The sequence below is a fragment of the Myotis lucifugus genome, unplaced genomic scaffold, assembly GCF_000147115.1.
Source record: "Myotis lucifugus unplaced genomic scaffold, Myoluc2.0 scaffold_157, whole genome shotgun sequence".
NCBI lineage: Eukaryota > Metazoa > Chordata > Mammalia > Chiroptera > Vespertilionidae > Myotis > Myotis lucifugus.
The window spans coordinates 2,395,532-2,422,449 of NW_005871205.1; the positions used below are offsets into that span (position 1 = coordinate 2,395,532).

The 26,918-nt window shown below is 36.5% G+C and overlaps 1 protein-coding gene across 15 annotated transcripts in view; it reads right to left on the minus strand.

Annotated features, from left to right (window-relative positions):
* SSH2 (slingshot protein phosphatase 2) overlaps positions 1 to 26,918 on the minus strand; it is a 215,751-nt gene that overhangs the window by 107,432 nt on the left and 81,401 nt on the right. For all 15 annotated transcript variants that reach the window (XM_023759542.1, XM_014461614.2, XM_023759536.1 and 12 more), the window contains one exon: positions 19,716 to 19,759. The gene's annotated coding sequence lies outside the window, so the exon portion shown is untranslated. The remainder of the gene's footprint in view (positions 1 to 19,715; positions 19,760 to 26,918) is intronic.

The window sequence follows — 26,918 nt, forward strand, 5'->3', positions numbered from 1 at the left end:
TCACTTTTCACGTCCAACACACCTTATAAAACATTTAACCATTTAATCCCCACTCTAAACATTTTTTTAAAACTAGTTAGAAAAAAAAGTATAAGTACCATAAGTAACACATGTGGAATGATTACCACCCCCCCCACCCCCGCCACTAGTATTCAGAAAGGTAAAATAAAAAGTCACTCTTCTTTCCATCATCCTACTCACAGGGATAATTGTTAATATTTCCAGAAATTTTCTTTTCATATGCATATATATAATAGCTGCCCTTTAAGAAATACACATGCAGCCCCAACTCGGTGGCTCAGCAGGTTGGAGCGTCGTCCAGTACACCAAAAAGGTTGCAGGTTCGATCCCTGGTCAGGGTGAATATGGGAGGCAACTGATAAATGATTTTTCTCTCTCACATCTAAATAAATAAATACTTCCTCAGGTGAGGATTTAAAAAACCCCACCCCCATACATGCACATAAGCACACAAACATATAACTGTATTATACATATTATTCTGCTTCTTGCTTTTCCACTCACTTATTACTATATCTTGGACATTTTCTCATTTTTATATAGTTTACCTCATTCTTTTAAAGAAGTGCATGGTATCCTATTTTTACAATTATATATAATTTATTTAAAGAGTCCTCTACTGATGGACATTTAAGTTGTTTCCAGTATTTACTATTATATACAATATCACCAAAACATGCTTTCACACAATCTTTGTGCATACATGTGAATACATTTGTTAGATGGATGCCTAGAAGGTGTAATTGGCAATTAGTTAAAATATTTCAAACATCTTAGGAATTGGTAGATATTATAAAATTGCCCTCCTAAAAGGTTTAGTTTTTAATTTTCCCATGTGATCTATTATTATCTCAGGCCCAAGATCTTCTTTCTACACCCCATATTTTATATACTTCAATAAAATATATATATATATATGTAAAATATACTGCCCTGGCCGGGTAGCTCAATTGGTTAGAAGGTTGTCCTGACACATCAAGGTTGCAGGTTTGATCCCCAGTCAGGGCACATATAAGAATCAACCAATGAAAGCATAACTGGGTGGAACAACAAATTGATGTTTTTCTCTCTCTCTCCCCAAAACCAATCAATAAAAAAATATTTTTAAAGTAACATATGCTTAGAGAGAGAGACTAGAAAAATACACTGAATTATAAAGAAACATATTATGAAGAACCATACTATGGATTTCCAAGAATTATTTAGACTATAACATATATATATAATACTAAACTTCTTTGAAGATTATGTGATTTTTATTTCAGAATATATTTTAAGATCTTGTTTGATACTAATGCTGTAGAACATGTTACAGGTAAATGAGCCAAATGCAGCCTTCAGTGTCCTGGAATAGGGTGAAACAGAGGTAGAAAATTGGGAAGTGAATTTAGGAGTAACAAAAAATGGAGGCTAGAGTAGCTGTGAAGTTCTTGAAAATAAAAACAATAACTGACATTTGTCGGGCTGACATTCACTGTGTACCAAATACTCTATTAAGAGTTTACATGTAGTATTCAACTCTCACAAACAACCTTATGATTCTATTATTATCTTTAGAAAGCTCAGAGAGGTTAAGTAACTTGACTAAGGTTATATAGCACTATTTCAAACCCAGCCAGTTATTCTGGCTCCAGAACCTGCCAGTGGTTCTCAACATTCCTAATGCCGCGACCCTTTAATACAGTTCTTCATGTTGTGGTGACCCCCAACCATAAAATTATTTTCGTTGCTACTTCATAACTGTAATTTTGCTACTATTATGAATCGTAATGTGAATATCTGATATGCAGGATGTATTTTCATTGTTCGCGACCCACAGGTTGAGAACCGCTGTGACTTAACCAGTGTTCTATACTGTCTCTATGATGATGGAGGCTCATTACAGAACAGGTTAAGTCTGAAAAGGTCTACTGCTAAAAGGAAGAACTCCTGGAAATCTTAAATGCCCTCCTCACTGCACCTGGTGGCTTCTCCTCTACTTCATCCTAGCTATGCCTAGCAGGCCCTGACAAAAACAGGGACCTAACCCAGTATTAAAGATAGCAGTAAGATGATTTTTTGGCTGTTGTATGTCATCCTCTTGCTAGCAGATCCCTCAGAACTCTGCATTTCAAACTAATATCCACCACAGATACTTTTCAAAGCACTTATATCTATAGATTTTTTGTTTTCCTAGACTTTTGTTTATTACATAGCATCTTACTTCATGAAAGAGGCATGTAAATGCTTGGCAAGTCATAAAAACTTAATATATTCTGGTTGGTTGATCCTTTATATCACACCCCACTATATTTTTTTCTTTGGGCTTTAGATAAATATTTCCTGAAGGAATCAACACATTAATTAATGATGGAGGTTCTCTCCCCCTGCAAGCTCACTGCACACCTGGCATAGGGAGAAACTCCTAAGATTCTTTTTCACTGCCTCAGATTTCTCCTGCTGCCTCTTGCTTTTTGGATAGATGTCTCCTTCATACAGAGAATCCAGCAAAGGGCCTGGAACACAACCCTGTAGGTAAGGGCTTTATTTTTATTTTCAAGCTTGCCCTAGACTTTCAGGAGCCAAAAGTTCAAATCGCAGCAGGATTGATTCAGCTCTTTCACAAGCAATTTAGTACTATGTAGTTTGTTTAGACTGGTCAAGTTTCCAGGCTCTGGCCGAGCAGCATCATTATCTCTCCAAGTTTTCATGTATCAGCTTCCCTGGCCATATTTCACTTTCCATGTCTTTATTCTTTGAAATCAGGTGAACATGCAAAATTACATACTTACACAATTATACACTTTTCTACAACCATGTAAAATAGCTTCAAGGAATTTAAGTATAATACAGGAAATGTTTGTTCTTTTTCTCTCAGAGTTAGGCAAAACCAAGAAGTAAGCAAAAGTTATACTCCTCAATCCTTGGAAGAAAGGGGGCACTCTGTATCATTCTTCTAGCTAGTACATCAAACTAACTGAGAAAAGATAAGGTGCTGTCAGATTCTATTCAATCCACCTCAGTTGGAAGGCCGACTGAACAAAGGATCTTAAGTGAAGTGAAAAGCACTTTGCCAGGGAAAAGACAACTAAGTAGTAAATCTTACTTTTAATTTTTAATTGTGGGATATTTCAAACATATTAGCAAAGAACAGTCAGGATAACAAACAGCCAAATAACTCAATAGATGCAATATCATATACTAATGTTTTACTCTTCAGAATCTATAATAATAAAAGCATAATATGCTAATTAGACTGGATGTCCTTCCGGACTAAGCCAGGGCTTCGAGGGAAGTCCGGGTCCCAGGTGCCAGAGGGAAACCGGTGCTGGTAGCTGGGGGAAGGAAGGCCTACTCTTGCACGAATTTCATGCTTTGGGCCTCTAGTTTAAGAAATAAAACATTACAGTTGAAGACCCTGGCCAGGTAGCTCAGTTAGTTAGAGTGTTGTCTCAATATGCCAAGGTTGTGAGTTCAATCCCCGGTCAGGGCACATACAAGAATCAACTAATGAATGCATAAATATTGGAACAAATCGATGCTTCTCCCTCTCTCTAAAATCAATAAAAACACACACATTACAGTTGAAGACCACTGTGAACTTCTCTATGAGCCCTTTCCCACTCTCTGTACATGTAACCATTCTCCTGAATTTGACTATCTTTCCATTCATATTTTTATACTTTACATATGGTATATTTTTATTTAATGTTAAATATATTCAAAATGTTAAAATTACAGCTTGTAAAGCATTGAACTTTTTTTTATTTCTTAAGGTTGTTATATGAAATATATGAAAAAATTAAATAAAACATTTTTTCCTGCCTAAAAAGTTCTAGCCCAGGGATGGATAAATGAGTAGATATCTGATAAAGCCAATGCAGTATAGCAAAATGTTAACTGTAAACCCAAGAGGGATGTGTACTGTACAATCCTTTCAACTTATCTGCACGCTTACTTCTTTTATAATAAAACTTTAGGGGGAAAAAAAACAAGCAAAAACCTCTAGTTCATATTTTGTCTAAAAAATCTCAGTAGGGATATCAATTGGTTTCAGATACTTAAAGACCTAGTATACTTACAGAAAACAATAATTAGGCTTGATAGTCTAATTACTGTTTAAGTTCTTGCTTTATGGTGTCTAACAGATAAAAAGAGAAAAGATCAGTTCCTCTAAGATTTATTCTTACATAGTCACTTCCTCTAAAGCAGTTATTTCAGCTTTGACTTTTCCATCCTTTTCTAGAGAGTTCATAAATGGTTTCTTTATAATTCCCCTTCTCACCATGACTTAAGCCCAAAGCTGGAAAACTATTTATGGTTGATAAGCATCCCTAATAAAATGAGTACATTATATAATTAGAAGAGAAATACATTTAAAATTTTAAAAAAGATTTTTATATTCCCTCTCACAAAACTTCTGAACTCCCTTATCTCAGGAAAATGTTCTGCTACAAGCTGACATGAGAAGAACTAAAAAGACATTTACTATTGATAAAGTACCACGGTGATATAATATTATGCAATAGTACTTTGCCTACAATTTGAGGTATTTTCAGATGTATATATTATTTATGCCTCACAATAAATATTTAGGTTTTTTTTTTAAGGAAGAGTAAAGTGAGTCTCAAGAATGAATGTACTTTAAAAATAAAAAAATAATTTCAATTATAGTTTACACACAACACCATGCTAGTTTCAGGTGTACAACACAGTGATTAGACATCCACATAACTTACAAAGTGATCAGACCAACAAGACCAGTACCTATCTGACACATATAGTTATTATAATATTATTGACTTTATTCCCTATGCTGTACTTTACATCCCCATGGTTTTTTTTTTTATATCTGGCAATTTGTAAATCTTAATCCCCCGACCTTTAAAATGTTTAAAAGATTGATTTTAGAGAAAGAAGAAGGAAGGGGATAGAGACAGAAACATCCATTGGTTGCCTTCCTTACACCCCCGAACGGGGAGCTAACCTGCAACCTGGGTATGTGCCCTGGCCAGAAAATTGAACCCATGGCCCTTCAGTGCACAGACATCACTCCGACCAACTGAGCCACACCAACTGGAGCAGCTACTATGGAAAACAGTATGGAGGTTCTCAAAAAATTAAAAATAGAACTACCATATGACTCAGTGATTCCACTTCTAGGTATTTATCCAAACAAATACAAAATTCTAATTCAAAAAGACATATATACCCCTATGTTCTTTGCAGCATTATTTACAAGAGCCAAGATATAGAAGCAACCTAAGTATCCATCTATAGATGAGTAGATAAAGATGTGGTACATATATACAATGGAATAATACCCATAAAAAGGATGAAGTCTTGCCATTTGCAACAACATGGATGGACCTAGAGGGTATTACGCTAAGTGAAATAAGTCAGACTAAAGAGAGAATGAATGCACTTTTAAAGTCATGCAACCAATACAAACACAGGTCTCCTAACTCTAGTACCAGTGTTCTTTCTACATAACTAAGAACAATGGACCAGAAATCTTTTTTTTTGTTTTAGTGACATTGTATAATGACTCCATGCCCTCCCCCCCGCCCCGCCAAAAGTTGAAAATTTTCCTTTATACTATAAAGTAAAAGAGAGGCAAGGATGGTTTCCTGGGAGAAATTAGCCTTTAAGAAATGGACAGGGGAAAAATTGCTGGTGAAACCAACTAAGCAGCTATGGGTAGAGAGTATAAGAAGAACCAGCAAAGAATGATGACAAGAAAGCCAAAGGAGGTGAGAACTGCAGAAAGGAATGGTCAATAGTGTCATTTAAGATGGTGACCAAAAATATTCACTGGCAATCTTAATAAGAGCAACAGTTTGAGTGGTGGAGGGAACAAAAGTCAGACGTCATGGGTTGAAGAGTGAATGGAAATCAACAAAGGACTTTAAAAAGAAGTCATTTGGTATTCTGTAGAATTCACACACCAACCTACCTAAGACAATCACCATTTAACTCAGTTGCATATTAAAAGTGATTTCATTAATTTCACATTCCAGCTCTTAAGAAGGATAGTAAGCAAAGCAAAGCAAACAAACAAACAAACAAAAAACCAAATTGGCCTGCCCAGCATATTTTAGCTTACTTAAAAAGGGCTTTAACCTTAATGTCGACTGCTTTTTGTTAGATGAAGAACTAAGCTGCAGTGGTTTCGAAGGTTTCTGAAATACGGACATAAAATTACAATTCTATTTTGAGAAGAATTCAGTTTATATGGATAAAAAGGAGTAATAGTAAAAATACTAATAACAGTTACTGCTTGTTGAGTGCCTATTACTATGTGATAGGCACTTAACTTTCATATTTCACATTCTTATGAAAAATTGTAAAATATTGTTTCTATTACAGAGTTGAGGGAATGGGCTCAAAGAAGCTAAAGATCCTTCCCCAATGCCTGAAAATAGATGAAAATTATGGTTCTTTATTCATTCCTTCTACAGAAAGTTACTGAGTACCTTCTATGTGCAAGAATTCAAGGATAAAATCATAATAGAGATTGTCCCTGCCCTCCCTCAGTTGTAACTGGCAAGCATAGACAACAAATACTGTGTAACAGTAGTGCTGGATGTACTGTAAAAGGGAAGCTGAGAGTTCTGTTAGAACATGAGGTGAGAATTTTTACACAGAACTCTAAGGATTGTTGTAAGCAAAGGTGGCTCATAACCAATTATGTGTTTTAAACAGCTTCTAAATTTCCTGAACTTTTGTTTGGTGTTTCAGCAGAACAGCTGTTTTAGGGCTGGGTTACGTCATTGATAACAGGTCCTTTCTTCTCTTGCCAAATGGCTGCTTAGCTTGGGGAAATTCCCAGTGAATAATTAACACCAGAATAGTCTGCTAGTTATGTTTATTAATACATTATTTCTACCTCAGGATGGTGGAATAGTAGTGAGTCAGAGAAGCAAGTATATGAGTTTTTGCTTAATAAATATTCATTGAATGGATGAAACAAGATGATCAGTGCCTTTAAACAGGATTTTCTAAATAGCACCCAGTGGCTGTGACTTTAGGTTGAATCAGATTTGACCTACTGACTCAGAGATGGGAAGCTCCTATTTCTAATATTAGATTTGTACTAAATAAGAACTTTATTGGTAGCTAAAGTCTGCCAATTTCTCTCCTTGTTTTTCCTCAGTAAATTATCTTAATTCTATATGATATAAAGGGTGAAGTCAAAGCAGAGAGTTAGAGAAATCAGGCTGGGAGTTTGTAAAATAAAATGGGAAATAATTTAGACAAATATTAATGAAGGTACCATCATTTTACATATTTACATATTTGGTGCTCCCTATAAGCTACTTAATTTGCTTTTTTAACAATCCTATAGGATTAGATGGGCAGATGTCCACATTTTACAAGTGAGGAAGCTGAAGTTTAGCATACTAAGAGGTGAGACAAAACTACTAAAATCAGGTCTTCTTGCTCTAAGTTCATTGGTCTTTCCCCTCTATTACACTGCTGGTTGTCCACACTTCTCTTGCTGAGCCCTTTGAATATATAAAAAGAAAATCAACACTAACTAGCCAGGAAAGCTAAAACAGAACTGAGTTTTTATCCATAGAAATATATTATAATAAAGATAGAAAAACAACAACAATATAGCTCAATTCTCTGCCATTACACAGGTATAATTGAAAATATTTGTATGCCTATAATTTATATACATTTCCTGTTTAATCATAATTTGAAGAACAGATGCTGCTCTGGGATAAATTTTCACTTTTACCTGGGAAATCTTATTTTTCAGAAATCTTGATCTCTAAGCAACTGGTGAAAATATGGCAAACATTTTGAACTTTCTTTTCTGATAAATAATATTCTACACATAATACTAATATTCAACATATTAGTTCTATTAAGTGTTCTGTAATTTTACTTTGTAAAAATTTCCCATTAAATAGATGGTTTACTCATCATCTTTTGAGATAATTAAATATGAAGGTTGAAGTGATATGGAATTTGATGATGGTGGTTATTGAAAGTTCTTTTGGGTTATAATAGGAAATCTTTTGGTAGTATCTATTTCCTTTAAAATATATTTAAAACATCCCTGGCTGGTGTGGCTCAGTTGGTTGGGCATCGTCCTATGTACCGAAGGGTTGTCAGTTGGATTCCTGGTCAGGCATATGCAGGTTTGATTCCTGGTAGGGGGCCTGCAGAAAGCAACTGATGTTTCTCTCTCTCTCTCCCTAAAAATCAATTTAAAAAATCTTTAAAATATATTTAAAACACAGACATACACAAGTGAAACATACACACAAATATATATATATATTTAAGATGGTGACCATGTAGGATAAATTTTCACTTTTACACACACACACACACACACACACACACACACACACACACACTAGAGGCGTGATGCACGAAATTCCTGCCCCGGCCAGCCCTCACAGCTGGAAGGTCATCAGGACGGTTGTTCTGCTGTTCAGTCTAATTAGCATATTAGCTCTTTATTATATAGGATATGTATACACGTAATTTTTCTTACCCTGAATATATACTTGTGTGTGTATATACCCTGTATACAAACACACATGCATGCACATATATATATGTTTCAGGGTAAAAAAAGTCTACAATTTATACTGTTTAAATTCACAAGCATAAGAATATAAGAAAAAAACAACAACCTTGACCTTATAATGAACTCAGCAGTTTTGAATTATGTGTTCAGAACTAACCTTTCCTAGTAGCCTCTTACCCTTTCATCCAAAACAAATAACTTATAACAAAAAGGAAAGTATATTAACTTTATTAATTTTTAAAGTTCCCTGAATATTTCCTGAGGGAAGGCGAGATTCTAATTTTGGGGGTTGGAATGGGAGGGTCAAGAAATGGAGAAGAAGAATGGGCAAATCTTTGGTTCTTTAAAAAAAATGAAGTTAATTATGTCTTTTATTTTTTTAAAATATATTTTTATTGATTTCAGAGAGGAAGGGAGAGGAAGAGAGAGATAGAAACATCAATGATGAGAGAGAATCACTGATTGGCTACCTCCTGCATGCCCCACACTGGGAGTTGAGCCCACAACCTGGGTATGTGCCATGACGGGGAATCAAACCGTGACCTCTTGGTTCATAGGCCAATGCTCAACCACTGAGCCATGCTGCTGGGCTACAACTTTTATTTAATTGAGAAAATCACATTGGGAAAGGTAACAGCACTATAAAAAGTTAATCATCCAATCATAAATTACTTTTAAGTTCCAAGATGCCTGTCTCTATTCAAGCTTCCCTAGTTTCAATTCATTCACTTATCACTTATTTACTCAATAATTTAACAATTAGGTAATGCATGCCTATTAGCTGCCAAGGCTTGGTTTAAACCTTGGGAATACAAAAAATGAGAAATGCATGGGAGCTGACAGCCTAGAAGGGAGACAGACAAGATTGTGAAAATTAAGACTTTTTATTTATTTATTTATTTATTTATTTATTTATTTATTTATTTTATTGCTTAAAGCATTACAAAGGGTATTACATATGTGTCCTTTTTTCCCCCCGCCCTTGACAATACCCCGGCTTCCCCTACCCCCCAGTGTCTTATGTCCATTGGTTATGCTCATATGCATGCATACAAGTCCTTCAGTTGATCTCTTACCCCCCTCCCTCCTGCCCCCCAACCCTCTCCGGCCTTTTTTTAGAAAGGAATATCTGAATTACTATGAACTTTCATTACTAATTTTATTCACTGAATTAATATAGAACAGACCTTCAAAATTCAGCACAGTTTTAGAGCAGGACTAACAGCAAATTCACTAAAACTTTTTCATGAGTGAGTGAAACTATCCTGTGAATGTTTTTTTAAAATATATATATAGTTGTCTTTTATTTGTATGTTATGATTTTTGTTGTTGTTGATGTTGATGGAAAGTCCTTAATGTAGAGACCCTCGTGTCCTGGATGTATGCCTTCTAACTAACTCATTCCCCGGGTTTCCATGGCTACATTGTTTTTGTAGGGCCTTATCCTGAGACAATATCACTAGATGGTCTTGCTAAGTTTGGTAAGCCAATGCCAACACAAGTCACCAGTACTCTATCTCTGCCCTTGAGTTCTTCACAACATGGCTTTGATTTTAATTTTAAACATAATCTGGAAAAAACTCTTCAAATGCCTCAAAAACTCTATGGTAAGGGGAAGACAATAGGCTCAGTGTGCTTTGGTTCATGCGCAGCTTCTAGGATCAGGCTCCAGTTAGTAAAATCTACACATTTGCCTCTACAGACTCCTTCCAGCAGTAGCTTGGCAATTTTCTGCCCAGATCACTTGGAGCCTTGCTGCCCTCCTGGCCGTGAGGGTTGAAGGCCAATAGGGAGGAAGAGTCTATTGGTGGTCTTAGCAAAAAGTGATAGCCCTTGCCCTAGCCGTTTTTTCTCAGTGGTTAGAGCATTGGCCCGCGCACTGATTCCCGGTCAAGGGAATGCACCTGAGTTGCAGATTTGATCCCAGCCCCAGTGGGTCAAGGCAACCAATGAGTTGATCAGTCATATAAGATGATAGACCGATGGAGTATGCTATTCCTCCAATATTTTGGATTTATAGGATCTGAGTTGAATAGGTCTCAAGACCTTCCTTATAGAACATGAGAAAAATACTACTTCTAGGAGGCATGCCCCATTGCACAGTCTTTAGCTCAAAGGATTCACCATCAATCGCAAACTGTTTTAATAGAGGGCTATGTTCATAAAGAGCAAAGCAAAGAAGGATTTTCAGGTAATAGTCACTATTGAGGATCCCTTGTGTATGACAATTTGCTTCTTTCTTGCTGCTTTTAAGATTCTTTCTTACTTTTAACAATAAAGACAAATTAAAAAAAAGATTCTTTGTTTTTTTAAAGTTTGATTATAATGTGTCTCAGTGTGGGACTCCTCAAATTCATCTTACATGGAATCACTAAACTTCTTAGATATTTATATTCATGTCTTTCAGCAAATTTGGAAAGTTTTTAGTCATTATTTTTTCAAATAGTCTCTCCTTTTCTCTATCCTTCTTCTGGGACTCCTATAATGTGTATGTTGGTCCTCTTAATGGTGTTCCACAGGTCCTTCAGGCTCTGTTTGCTTTTCTCCAGTCTTTTTTTTCTTTCTGTTCTTCAGACTTGATCATTTCCACTGTCCTATCTTCAAGTTTGATGATCCTTTCTCCTGTCTGCTCAAATCTGCCTTTGAATCCATCTAGGCAATTTTTCATTTTAGTTATTATACTTTTCAGTTCTAGAAGTTTTTCTTGGTTTCTTTTTAGGTTTTCTCTTTAGTAACATTTCCATTTTGTTCACATGTCATTTTCTTTAAAAAAATATATATTTTATTGATTTTTTACAGAGAGGAAGGGAGAGGAATAGACAGTTAGAAACATTGATCAGCTGCCTCCTGCACACTCCCTACTGGAGATGTGCCTGCAACCAAGGTACATGCCCTTGACCAGAATCGAACCTGGGACCCTTGAGTCCGCAGGCTGACGCTCTATCCATTGAGCCAAACTGGCTAGGGCCACACATCATTTTCTTGACTTCCTCCACAACTTCCTTTAGTTTTTGAACATCCTTAAACAATTGTTTTTAAAGTCTTTATATAGTATATCTCTCATTAGCTCTTTTTCAGGGAAAACTGTTGTTTAATTTTTTTTTCCTTTGAATGTGTCATACTTTCCAGTTTGTTATTTTTGTATGACTTGTGATATTTTTGTTGAACTTTGGACATTTGAATCTAATAATGTGATAACTGGAAATCAGATTTTCCATCTTTTCCAGGGTTTACTACTTCTTTTGTTATTGTTATTGGTTTTTGTTTGTTTGTTTATTTTTAATTGTTATAGACTGTTTCTTTACCATGGATCAGACTGAGGTGTAAACTTATGTGTCTTCTCAGGTAGTTTCTGAAACTTTCCCTGAACATGCATGGTCACTTTCTAATTATTCCCTCACATGTAGTTGATTTTGAATGTCCTAATCTTTAATGTCTGGCTCCTGAAAGGGGAAAAAACGCAAAAAATGAAGGAAAAAAGTGATGGCGCTTTAAATTGCTGATGTCACTGTAGCTAGAGGAAGAGGATTTTGCAACACTGGGGGAGTTGCAACAAAGGCTGCCTGCCTCTTTGTTGGCACCTCTGTGATCAGAAGCAGCAATCAGCTACCAGAGTACAGATCCCTGATATATAGAAGACAGGGTCCTTTTTACTCTCTCTGTCTTCCACAAGCTGTGTGCAAGGTGCTCGGGAACATAGGCACAGTTGCTTGCCATAGGCTAAGGATGGAGTATGGGTATCTGCTAAGGGCTGAAAGTGACCACAATTTACCTTCCAAGCCTTCCCCTGAAAGTTGAAAGCCCTCAACAGAGTCGAGAGTTCCAAAATAGTTCATTGGACAGATTCTGCCAGTACAGTTGTTCTCTAAATAGGGAGATAGACTCTTGATGCTTCCTATCCCACCATCTTCTCAGAATCCTCTGCTAGCAGTGATAGATATTTGTTACTTTATTAATCTTTGGGCTTTTATAATATATGAAAACAATTTTTGCAAAACTTAGTTTGGCAAAGTCAAGAACTGAAGGGAAATGTATTTTACTTTTTGTTTGTTTGTTTATACCATGAACAACATCTGGGGGAAAAACATAAAATTATTTACCTAGCTTTAAAAGATATACCTAATTTCATTAGGGCTGCCATAATTAAATTTACTTTTCAAATCAGATTTTAAGAATGCCTTTTATGCTACTAGAAGCCAAACATGCCAGATAAACATAAGAGAATCTGTAAACACATTCTTCAGAAACAAAGAGTACTTCAGTGAAATGAAAATTCTTATTCCTGTCAAGTGGCTAGGAAAAGTGCTTTTATAAATGTGCACTTATCAATTTAAAGGGGTTACTCCATACAGTGGTAGAAGTCTAGGACGAGAGGACAGCTCACTACACTCCCTTGTGGCCATACCCAAATGTTTGTAAACAGCTTGAAAGTTTTTGGAGATTTGAAGGTGGAGATTTAGATTTCAAAAGGGCCAATAGCAAAAGTTGTTCAGTTTGGTGTGATAATTAAAACCAGTTTTTAATACATGGAAAACTCTACTTTTGTAAATCAAACATATGTAATATTATATATATATATACTAGAGGCCTGGTGCACGAAATTTGTGCACTTGGGGGAAGGTCCCTCAGCCCGGCCTGCGCCCTCTCATAGTCCAGAAGCCGTCGGGGGATATTTGACTGACAGGAGAGGCTCCCGCCACCACCGCTACACTCACCAGCCGTGAGCCCAGCTTCTGGCTGAGCGGTGCTCCCCCTATGGAAGCACATTGACAACCAGGGGGCAGCTCCTGCATTAAGCGTCTGCCCCCTGGTGGTCAGTGTGTGTCACAGCGACCAGTCATTCTGCCATTCAGTCGATTTGCATATTAGCCTTTTATTATATAGGATATACACTCCTATTTACAATGGACTTTTCTTCTTTTCCACTTTCTAAAAATATTAAAGTACAACGAGATACCACCACACACTGATTAGTATGTCCACTATCCAAAAAACAGAAAATAACAAGTGCTGTTGAGGATATGAAGAAATTGAAACCCTTGTGCACTACTGGTGGTAGTGTAAAATGGTCCAGTATGGTGGGTACTCAAATAATTAAAAAAAAAAAAAGAATTACCATATGACCCATAATTCTGGGTATATATCCAATTAAAATCAAGGTTACAAGAAATTTGTACAACCATGTTCGTTGCTACATTATTCACAATAGCCAAAAGGTAGCAGCAACACACATGTCCATTAACAGATGAATGGATAAACAAAATGTGGCATATGCTTACAATAGAATATTATTCAGCCTTAAAAAGCAAAACATTATGATATATGCAACAACATGAATGAACCTTATGCTAAGTCAAATAAGCCAGTCACAAAATGACAAATATTGTATGAGTCCACTTATATGAGGTACCTACAGTAATCAAATTCTCAGAGATGAAAATAGAATGTTGGTTGCCAGGAGCTGGGTTAAGGAGAGGTTCAGGAATGATTATTTAATGGGTATAGAGTTTCAGTTTTGGAAGTAAAATATTCTCTAGGTTAATATATTCTTTAACTAGAACATGTACTGAGGGAGAAGTACATTTGTCTTCTTTTCACAGCCAAAAGATGGACAATATAGTGCATTTATTATCATTCTATTTAAATCCATGAACAAATTATTTCATCAAATAGGCTGGAATTAAATGAAATCATATCTCAAAAGTAAAAAATAAACAAATATAAAGAAAACTTGATGAGGTATCAGAGACAGATCTGGAGGAGAGATTTTTCCACAAATTGAATGAATTAGTAACAATACTATGGTGAAACTATATCTTACACAAAGACATGCCCTGATTCATTTCTAATAAAACTATCATTTCTAGTAGATATGTCAACATTATTTTATTCTCATTTATTCATTCCACAAACATTTACTGAGTGCTAACTACATGCTAATTGCTGTGGATACTGAGATAAAAGATACAGTTACTGTCCTCATATTTTGAAAGGTGAAGAACGTGGCTGTTGTGAGTAGTGCAGCAATGAACATGAGTATACAAATTTCTCAAGACCGGGCTTTTAATTCTTTTTTGTAAATACCAAGAAGTGGAATTGCTGGATCATATGGTAATTCTACTGTTAATTTTCTGAAGACTCACCATTCTGTAATCATTTCACATTCCTATCAATAGTGCACAAGGGTTTAAATTCTTCGCATCCTCAACAACACTTATTGTTTGTTTTTTTGTAGTGGACATCCTAATGATGTGAGGTGGTATCCTGTAGTTTTTATTTGCATTTCCCTAATGATTAGTGATGTTGAATACCTTTTCATATGCTTATTGGCCATGTGTTTACTTTTTCTGAAGCAAAAACTTGAACTTGTCTGTTCAAGTTCTTTGCCGATTTAAAAAAAAATATTTTTATTGATTTTAGAGAGGAAGGGAGAAGGAGAGATAGATGAGAATCATTGATCGGCTGCCTTCTGCACGTCCCCTACTGGAGATCAAACCTGCAACCTGGGTATGTGCCCTGACTGGGAATCGAACTGGGACCTCCTGGTTCATAGGTGTACGCGCAACCCTGAGCCACACCGGGTGGGCTCTTTGCTCATTTTAAAATTGAGGTTGTGTTATGGTTAATTTTATGGTTGGCTGGGCTTAAGGATGCCCAGATATTTGGTTAAACATTATGTCTCTGAGGGGGATTTTGGATAAGATTCATATTTGAAACAGTAGATTGAGTAAAACAGATTACCCTCTCCAATGTGGGTAGGTAAGAAAGAATTCACTCTCTCTGCCTGACTATCTTTGAGCTAGGGCATTTGTCTTCTCCTGACTTCAGACTTAGACTAGAAGTTTCACCATCAGCTCTCCTGGGTCTCCAAACGGCAAACCTTGAGACTTCTCAGCTTCGATAATGTGTGAGCCAATTCCTTAAAACAAATCTACCTATATATTTCTTATTGATTCTGTTTCTCTGGGATACCCTGACTAATACAGATTTTGGTACTGAGAAGTAGGGTGCTACTATAATGAATACCTGAGAATGTGGAGGGGCTTTGGAACCGGATAATGGGGTAGAGGCCGGAAAAGTTTTGAAATGTGTGCTAGAAAAAGCTGAGATTGCCATGAAGGGAGTGTTAAAAGGCAATTCTGATGAGAACTCAGAAAGAAAAGAGGAGAGCTGGAGAAAAAGCCCTCCAAGTTCTTAGAGTACATAATAATCATGAATAGAATGTTGGCAGAAATATGGACAGTGAAAGTCATTCTGATGAGGTCTCATACAGAAATGAGGAATATGTTACAGGCATGGAGGAAAGGCAACCCTTGTTATAAAGCAGCAAAGAACTTGGCTGAGTGGTATTTGTGTTCTAATATTTTGTGGAAAGTATAGTTTGTGAGAGATGGAACTGGATATTCAGCTCAGAAAATTTCTAAGCAAAGTGTTGAAGGAGCAGCCTAGTTCCTTCTTCCTTATAGTAAAATTCAAGAAGAGAGAAATGAATTGAAGAAGGAATTGTGAAGCAAAAAAGAACTTAAAGATTTGGAAAATTTTCAGCTTGTCCATATTGCAAAACAATAGAGCATGTTCTGAAGTGAACATGAAGTGTATGGTAGCCAACTATTTGTAAGGAGATTAATTTGGCTGTGAACCAATTGGCCATCTAAACAGAAGCAAGGATTGGGATTAAACCAGCAGAAATAGTGCCAGCTGAGACTGAAGAAAATAAAGAAAATGATTCAAAATGAAGGAAGTATGAACATACATTACTCTTCAAGAAAAAGGAATAAGGACCCCAAAGGCAGTTTCAGAGATCATCAGGGCTGCTACTCCCACCACAGGACTGGGGTTCAAGGGACAAGGTTGCCTCTACCTTGGTTTCAAAGGGCAGTACCACCACCCAGAAGAATGTCATGTAGGTCAGCTCTTAGAGAACACAGCATGGGTAGCACTTCAATGGAGCCAAAGGTGCAAGGTTGCCCCATGGGGATGATACCACCACTCCAGTAACTCCTGAAAAAAATCACTGCCCCAGTAGGTCCAGAAGGCAAAGTATCAAACCAAAGAGGATTATTCTTGAGCCTTAAGATCTAATGGAATTTGCCTCTCTAAATTTTGGACTTACTTGGGGCCTGTTAGCTTTTCTTTTTACCTATTTCTCCCTTTTGGAATGGTAATGTTTATTCTATGGCTGTCATACCATTGTATTTTGAAGTACATAATTTACCTGGTTTCACAGGTTCATAGATGGAAAAGAATTTTTCCCCAAGTCTCACCCATATCGGATGAGACTTTGGACTTTGAGATTTAGAGTGATGCTAGAATGAGTTAAGACTTTTGGGACTGTTGGGATGAAATCAATATAGTTTGTATGTGAAAAGGACATATATTGGGGGGGGGCAGGGGTAGAATGTTATAGACTGAATGTTTGTCCCCCCCACCCCCCCAATTCCATACATTGAAGCCCTAACCCCCAATGTGATGGTATTTAAAGACAGAGGGGCCTTTGAGAGATAACTAAGGTTAAATGATGCCATGAAAGTAGGGCCCCCATAACAGGGTTAGTGGCCATGAAAAAAGAGGAAGAGATCAGAGCACCCTCTCACAGCCATGGGAGGACACATCAAGAAGACAGCTGTCTGCAAGCCAGGAAGAGGGCTCTCACCAGGAACTGAATCTGCCGACACAATGATTTTAGACTTCCCAGCCTCCAGAACAGTAAAAAATAAATGCCTGTTGTTTAAGTCACTAGGTCTATGTTATTTTGTTAGAAGAACCCGAGCTGACTAAGATAGGTTTGGGTCTTTTGTTGTTGAGTTGTAAGAGTTCTTTATATATTCTGGACTTTAGCCCTGTGTATGATTTTCAAGTATTTTCTCCTATTTTCTGGGTTGTCTTTTCATTGTTTTTTAAAGGCATCATGATTAGGTCTAATTATATTAAAAGTACTTTTAACTTATGACTTTTCCAATAAATGGCATTGGTTAAAATAAGAGATCATTAATGCAACATCTTCTTTATTACCTGGAACTGGCATTAGTTTAATGATGTTATTTACTCTTCAATTCCCTACTATAAACCACAACTGAACCCACAAATTGACAAGATGAGTTTAGGCATGCTCAATGAAGAGATGCTAACTCAATGCTTGTTTATTCTGTGGTAAGTGATGGAGAATGGCAGAGTAGTAGCCAAGTATACTAGTACAAAAATCAACCTCTTACATACCATCTAGCTACAAGGGGCATTCATTTGACACTCATGAGAAGTTTCTTTGCTTTAAGTCAGACTAAAGCAATTAGAGTTAGAAATAACCTGGGAAACACACAATGCAAGAAATTACAACAGGAAAGTAAATTTTGATTTTTATAATGGGTGTTACTAACTTTTTCTTTATTTCTTATAATCCTTTTCTTGTGACTAGAAGAAGTCTATAAATACCCTCTGCTAGTCATATTAATGATTTATTAGCAATAATTTTTTAAATAGGAGTCTTTGTGGTTCTTAATGGTGTGACAATTCAGTGCTGTGAATAAAATAGACTTCACTGCTTCATCATTATGTAATTTTTTGGAACAACAATTATCTCTGTAGATATCAAGCCAATACGTAAAGTTTAATATCAACCCAGAGATCTTTAAATTTGTTCTACTAGAAAGTTTAAGAATCCTTTGAATTTTTTTTCATTCTAATGGAAATAAGATTATGATGCCTCTGGTAAGCATTCAGCTAAAATTTCTTCTGGTTTCTATCTTTTAACCCTATGTAAAAGAAAGACACTTCACTATAAGATATTCCCTAAGAGCCGTTAAGCTTTAAGTCAAAATTTTTGTGATAACCAAGACAGGAAAAATATTGCCAATAACCTTAATTACTAAGGAAAAGGAACTTTTTATATTAGGTTGTAGTTTATAAGAGTGAGGTATATATCAACAAACACCTGGTAGTTCATCTTTAAGGAAGCATTTCCTTTAGCCAGCTTCTCCACAATGAGCATGCTTATTGTACCCTTTCCCTGTATCATCCAGAATGGCTCATGTGATTGAGTTCAGAAGACACAAGTTTGGTAACATTTAAATGACCATGTAGAATTTGCGAGGACTCTTTCTTGTGGGAGGGAGTTGATTTTAAAAAACACTTAAAGGAAGTAATATAAATGTTATTATATACTTCTTGGATGTCTCATAATTTTTTTCTTTTAATGGCAGCATAATTTTTTTCTTTTACTAGTACCCTTATAACAATATGCCCACTATTCCGAGTGAGCGAGTGTCATCGTATTGAAAGTACTGGGGATGTTATTCAGTATAACCTTTGTATTTAGAAAGTGAAATATTAACTAGTCTGTAGGAAATGAAAAATATCAAAATGAATGACAAACATAGGTATAAAGCCGAAGGCTGAAATGTTCTTCAGTTGGTATTTTCTTAAAAGGTAAGGAAAGTTTGCTTTTTTATTATTCAAGATAGTTCTGAAGACTTGGGCCAAAACTAGACCAACATTGGCCTTTCTGCATTTTTAAAAAAGCAATCTATCATTTTATTTTTTTAATGAGGCATAATTAACATACAAAATTATATTAGTCTCAATTGTACAACATAACACAATCTACCATTTTAAATCTGAGTCAGTATCTGAATTGTTAAAGCAATCCTATTTTGAGAGACCAATTAAGCATTTTGGAAAACCAGAATAAGCTAATATGAAAAGACTGAAGAAAAATTAGAGAAAGAACATTAATTACAGAAATGCTACAGGATATGGCCATAGATGTGAAATAAATCAGGCAAAGACAAATACCATATGTGAAATCTAAAGGACTAAATAAATGAAATAGAAATAGACTCACAGGTACAGAGAACAGACTGACAGTTGACAGAGGCGAGATGGGTTGGGGGGCTGGGTGAAAAGGTGAAGAGATGAAGAAGTACAAATTGGTAATTACAGAACAGTCACAGAGATGTAAATTACAGGATAGGAAATATAGTCAGTATAATAATAACTATGTATGGGGCCAGGTAGGCACTTGAAATATGGGGGGACCCTTCTGTAAAGTACTGATTGTCTAACTACTATGCTATACATCTAAAACTAATACAGGATAATATTAAATGTAAACTGTAATAGAAAAACAACAACAAAAAGAAAACCTATAGGATATAGTGAATAAACATACCTCCTGGGCTGTGACCGGCATTCCTCCTCCCCACTGTCTGCCTCCTGTATAGACAGGAAAACGAGAAAAATAATTTACAACCTGAGGTGTCATATCACAATATCAACAATGAAATTTTACTAAGCTTTACATCTAGGAACACCTTTTTCATGCTGTGTACTTGAACTAAATTCTCTATAAAAAATGACTTAAACCCAGGAGGTTGATACATATTAATAGATGTTATTTCTGAAGGCAACTTCAAAAATAGTCTACAAATTTCATTGATAACAAAGTACTAATAATTGAAGAATTACCTCTAAAAACCAACTTAAGATGTTATATTATTGTTATATATATTTTTATGCTACTTCAAGTTCAAAATGACCTATTAATGATTCTGATCCCCAAAGAACAACCTAAACAATGAGCACCACTTCACAAAGTACTCATTATCAAATCACCATTACCATCAACATAATGGCTACTACTTATTGAGTATTTATAACCGTCAGGCATCTTGCTCAACACTTTGTCCTACTTATTTCTTATGAACTCAAAAGGTTAATGGTCCATATTTTCACTGATTCTAACATATATAACTTAGGATAAATCAATGTGATGAAAAAAATCACTGAATCATAGTTTGCCTGCAATATTTATTTTTTCTTAGTGGCACATAAAATAATTGAGTGTGTATAACCTATGTGTGGGAACCATGCCAGAGTTGCTGGATACTCAAGGCCAATTAGAGAATGAAGGCTTTGTTGTTAGTACACTGGATGGCCAAGGCCACTCTGAACATGGAAATCTTAGAATGTTCAAGGCTAAGATGCCATACACAGATGTAAGGACAGCAATCTCACGGTACAATGTGCACATGTACCTTTCTGCAGCCAAAATGATTGATGTAACTATTGGCAAGACGCCTCTTTTGTCTAAATAGTATTACAGTAGGTTACTGACCAGCCAGTGTGCTGGGGAGAAAAGGCAGGCACAGAGGATTCAGCTACAATATAAGGCTGGTGCTGCTGCGATATGAAGGGGGAAAATGCCAAGGGTTAAAGACAAAGAGAGAATCTTAAAAGCAGCAAGAGAAAAGCAGTTAGTTACCTACAAGGAGCACCCGTATGACTATCAGCCGATTTCTCAACAGAAACTTTGCAGGTTCTTTGAACATCCTTTTAAACATTGTTTTGAACTCTGTATTTGGGAAATTGCTTGCCTTCATTTCAATTAGGTCTTTTTCTACAAATTTCTACTGTTTCTTAATTTGGGGCATGTTTCTTTGTCTCTCCATTTTGGCTGCCTCTCTATAATTGTTTCTGTGTATGAGGTAGATCTGCTATTCCTCCCAGTCTTGGTATCGTGGTCTTATATGGATGTCTTGTGGGGCTCAATGGCACAGTCTCCCTGATCATCTGAGTTAGGTGCTCCAGGAATGTCCCTTGTGTGGGTTATGTGAACCTTCCTGTTGTAGTTGAATCTTGATTGCTGTTGGCACATCTGTGGGTAAGGTTGTCTTGGTCTGGCAAACCATGAGGGCCAAACCCATGCGGAGGAATTTGCTCCAGCAGGGTCTGGTGCCTGCAGAAATCTCCCTTTGGGTGTGCCACTTTTGATCTAATTGGGTCATGCTCTGATGTGGTCTGAATCCTGCCATTGGGTGTGTTGATTTTGGGGCCTCTTGGGAGGGATTAAAATGCAGATCAATGTAAAGCACCTCTGTGACCAGCCCTGGGCTACCTGTTTGGAGCTACAAAGTAATCCACAGTTTGTGGCTACCTCTTCTGGGTGTGTGAGGGAAGAGCCAAGCTGCTCTTGACTGATAGGAAGGGTGGAGATGTGAAAAGGGCTAGCCCTATACCCACGTGTAGCTGTTGAGAATCCAGGGGGATATCTCAGCTGGAAAGGTTCCCCCTGAAGTGAGTGGGATCTCAACATCACATGTGAATGGATGTCGCTGGTTGGGCATGCGAAGGAAAAATGGTCCCTGTCCTAGAGCCAACAATTCAGTCTCTCCCTCCTTGAGAGCCTACTAAAAGAGTGGTACTGTGGGCCCAAGCTAGCCACAGTCAGCTGACTCCTCTGCCGGGCATGAGCTCAGCAGGTCAGGGCCACTGGGAATTGGGAGGGTAGAGATGTGGCTCTCCCATGGGTGGAGAGCTGTCAGTCAAGTACATGAGGAGGAAGGGGAACTCAGCATCTGACACAGAGCCACACAACTCGTTATCTGAAATCCTGAGTTCTCTCAATGTTATGTGGCTCTGGTGCTCTGGGCTGGGGAACCTTTAGTGTTCACAGGAACACTGTGATGTTGAGATCCCACTCACTTCAGGGGGAACTTTTACAGTGTTTACAGGAACAAATCAGCTTTGAGTCTGATCTTGAAGGAAGAAAAAGATCTGAAGAGGCACAGAGACTGACAGGCATTTGAGATATAAGCAAGAGGAAAGAACAGGAATATGTTTGATACATTGGGGTGGCTGTACACTGCAAAGATAAGTTGCTGAAGACAGGCTGTCTACACCTGATCCCATGAGGAAGCCAGGGAAGGTATTTATTGGCATCTTAGAAAATGGAATAAAACTATAAATTGTTGCTTTGGTAGCAATAACACATTCTTTAAGGAAACAGCGGCTTAAACTTGGAAAGCCAATCAAGAAAAAGTAGTTACTTTTCCTAAAGCCAGTAGACACTGGTTAATCACAGATATCCACTAGAGGGCAGACAAGTCAAAGTTTACACTTTGGTGGAACTGGAGAAACTGCATCAACAGAAAATCCTAAGAGAAAACTTCATATGTTGTTTAAAGAGCATTTTCAGTGCCTTCAACCTTGAGCAGAGCCGTAAGCTAGCAAATAAATATTTCATAGAATAGCTTTATGTGGTACAAAATTATTTTTAATTGCAAAATGGAGCAGTAGAAAAGTTATACTTTAGGAATCTGGCTTAGCTGACTGGCACAGTGCTTTTACATGACAAGCATACCTCGAATGCCAACAGCAGCAATCATCACTGGCTACCTTACCTCAGTCTTCCCCACCCATCTCAGGCACATTCTAATCACACACAAGGTAACAGCTCATGATGTGTATACTATCTGAACCATATTTTCAATCTAAGTTCTCCTTTTGGTCAACTGGGGAAGGGCTTGGTTTTAAGGATTCATATCATGTCAGAGTGAGGTGAGGCTACTAGGTAGAGAGGTTCTTATTTGTGCAGTTTCCTCAGCAGGCCAAGGAGCTGTCAGATGAGGATTTTGGTGGGAGTCCTCAGGTCTCAATAACTAGGACACAGCAAAAATATTAACATTGAAATAAAAGATTTGAGAATTCCACCAGACTTTTTAGGTACTAAGGCTAGATTTTGCAAAGTACCATAAATACTTTTTTGTTTTGATCTCTTGAAAAATGTCATTAAAGGTGCAAAGGCAATCTATCTAGTAGGTTGACTTTCTGTCATTAGCTGAAAGTAGTTTTCTTCCACTCTCGACCAATGCTAGTATCACAGGCATTTTCTTTCTCCTTGGAAAATGACAACATTTAGTTTCAGATATTAAGTACTTCAACTGCAGGTGAATTTTGCTATACTGAAATTCTTGTACTATTTCCAACAAGCCAGGCCATCTTGTCTCTCAGACTTTGCTCTGTTGTTCTCTGTCTAGAATAAACTTCATTCTCTTCTTTGCTTGTCTACTTCTACTCATCCTTCAGATTGTAGCTTACGATGGCCCTCTCTCCAGAGGCCTCCTTTGTGAGTTCTGTGCTCTTTTCAAGAGCAACCATACAGTTGTCTAGTGGGGAAATTTTCACACTGCCTGTTTACTTGTTGGTCTCCTAGAAGGCAGGAACTGTATCTTAATCACCACAACATCCCAGCATTCAACAATGCTCAATAAATATTTGTTGAAAGAATGCTAACATAAAAGAGAAGTCAATATAGTGGGACAGATCCTAACTAAGGTGTTTCATTTTCTATAAATTTTATACAATTCACCTATTTACTTTTTAATATCTTCACATGGTTGAGTATATGTTTTTTATGTAACCATACATTTTAAAACCATGACATATATTAAAAATAAAAGTGTATACACAGAGAGGGAGGGAAATGTTAAAAAATTAAAGTCCAATGATAAACCGAGAAAAATATTTTTACCATATATAAAACAATGGAATGTCTCAATAAATAAAGCATTCCAATGAATCAATAAGAAAAAGGCAAACACTCCAACAGAAAAATGGGCAAGGACTAGGAGCTGATAATTCACAAGAGAGAGAAATGGGCTGAAAAGCAAGTAAAAATATGGTTTTGCTTGAAATAAAAAAAAATTCAAATAAAGATGCTGTACTATATTTTCTCTATGAAATTATTTAAAATAAAACATAATAATGTGCAATACTGACTGCCAATGAATAAAAAATTAACAATCATTTTGGTAATCTGTATCACGGGCTTTAGAATTGGGTTACATATATGTATTTTTATTTTAGAAAGAGGAAGGGAAAGAGAGAAATATAGACATAAAAACACTGATTGGTTTCATTCCAACCGGGGATGGAACCCGCAACCTCTTGGTGTACAGATGACACTCCAACCACCTGAGCCAAACCAGCCAGGGCAGAATTGGGTCATATTTTTGACTTTATAATTTTATGTCTAGAAATACATTCTAGTACAGGTGATCGAAGATTTCACCAAAGATTTATGTACAAGGATACTGAATGCAGACTATCCATGATAGCAAATGATTTTAACTAAGACAGGAAAAGCTGAGTAAATGAAAAACTGCTCATAAGAAAATTTTATTAAGCTATTAGTTTACATTGTCTATTTAAAATAAGAACATGATCAGAATATAATGATTATAATGATCATTATAACCAGAAAAAATGTATTATAACCAGAAAAAAACATTTAAAAATATGGAGTGGGGACATGGGAGAAATATACAAATTCCTATACTTTTTCTTTTCTTAATTAGATGTCTTCTGAGACATTAAGTAGAAGATTACACATATCATCTGACCAGTGTTTTATTTTTTTATTTTATTAAATTTTTTTTAAAGTATTAGTCTTTTTAAAAATATGTATATTTTATTGATTTTTTTACAGAGAGGAAGGGAGAGGGATAGTCAGAAGCATTGATCAGTTGCCTCTTGCACATCCTCTACTAGGGATGTGCTCACAACCAAGGTACATGCCCTTGACCGGAATCAAACCTGGGACCCTTGAGTCCGCAGGCCAACGCTCTATCCACTGAGCCAAACTGGCTAGGGCCTGACCAGTATTTTAAAGGAGATATAAAAGCTTCTACTTGCAGTTGGCTACCTGAATAAATGGCATACTCTCTTTCCTCCCTCTTTGAACAGCAGCTCCTAAACTGCTATAGCCATGTGAACTCAGTTCAAGCTCACAACTTTTTCTATCCCATTCAATGTTCTTTTTCTCTAGAGCAGTGCTTTTTAAACTGGGATGCAAGTACCCCAAGGTAATGCCTCAGTGTGGTAAGAATTATTGAAACCAGAGGATAAATATAAAGCGTATTCCCAGAGCATCAATTTTACCTGATGGAAAGTAATATTTTTAGAGTAACAGGGATACAGATACATAAACATTTGCATGAAATTTAAAGTAAACCATAAGAACTCAAACAAGTTTCAGCCTTGTAATAGGCTCCTTTAAAGTCTATAAGGCCAGACTGTCAGGGGTTCCCTATTTACTCTCCTCTGCTGTTAGAGAAAATTTTGGTGGAAAGATTTGAAGAGCACTATAGAGGGCTGCTGTATGCAACTTTCTAAGTGAAATAAGCCAGTCAGAGAAAGATAAGTATCACATGATCTCACTTATATGTGGAATCTAATGAACAAAATAAACTAATGTATTAAATAGATCCAGAGACATAGAAGCATGGAACAGACTGTAGAATCTCAGAGGGAAGTGTGGGAAGAGATCAACCAAAGAAGTTGTATGCATATATGCATAAACCATGGATACAGATAATAGGGTAGTGAAGGCCTGGGGCGAGGTGGGGGGAGAGGTGGGTGTTTGGGGGGTGATGGGGACAGGCTAGAAGAGGTCAATGGGGGTAAAGGGGATATATGTAATACTTTCAACAATAAATATTTTTTTTAAATCTACAGAAAAAAAAGTTAAGCCTATGCTTAATATTGAACAATTAAGATACAAGTTAAATTCTGGAGGGTATGATGGGTTAACATGTATGAAAAGAAGACCAAATGCTTATGATGGTCTAATTTCTTGACCTACCTGTAAAAATATAGACATGTCATTTAACTTTATTTGGCTTCCATAAACAAAACACTGAAAAACAAGTGCTGAAAAAGTTGATTCAGTACTTCAAACTAATAAAGAAACAAACACAAAGCCTCCAAGCTTACTTGAAGTGAAACATAGATACTGAAATGAAGGAAAAAATATGAAGTTATAAATCAGAATTTGATCTAATTCTAATGTAAGTTACGCCTAACTAGTGATCCCTGCTAACTCACTGAACATCATAAGGAGACCAATTATTAATAGTCTTCCACAGTTAAAACACTCTTTGCTTATTATCTTTAATGGAAATAGATAATAGATTAAAAAATTGGCAACTTAAGGTAGGAAGACTTTAATTACACTTACAGTACCTGTTAACCTTGAAAACACACAAACTCTAATAGAACAAGACTGCACCTCCCCACTAATATAAATCTAATGAGAACTGCATGAATATAAAATATTGTTTGAGAAAGGTAAAATCTTATGAAAAAGAAGCACTCAGTCATCTGAATTTCTCCTCCAATTTGTTGAAAATCAGCATCATGTATTGTCAATTTTTAGACTATCCAATCCATCTCAGGAACTCTTCAGCTATTCACTCTTTTAAGTATCCATTGTTTTTCATTAACTGAAAATAATGTCTCCTCATATTTTCCTCCAGTCTCACTTTTAGTATTTCCATATGGCTCCTACCAACCTTTGCCTTCCATTTTGCACAAACCTTAAAGGCATTTTCTCCTTGGTTTTCTTTGAAATTTTATATCTTGAGATAACTTTAGAAAATATTTATGCTCTAAACTCTGAAAAAATATTGATGCAACCCTCCCTGCCACACCCTCACCAATTAACAGTCTAGGACAGAAGAAATTGTTATAACCAGCATTTCAATGCAATCCTTTTCTTCAGCCACCCTAAGGGAGTTCAGAATATACTTCAACA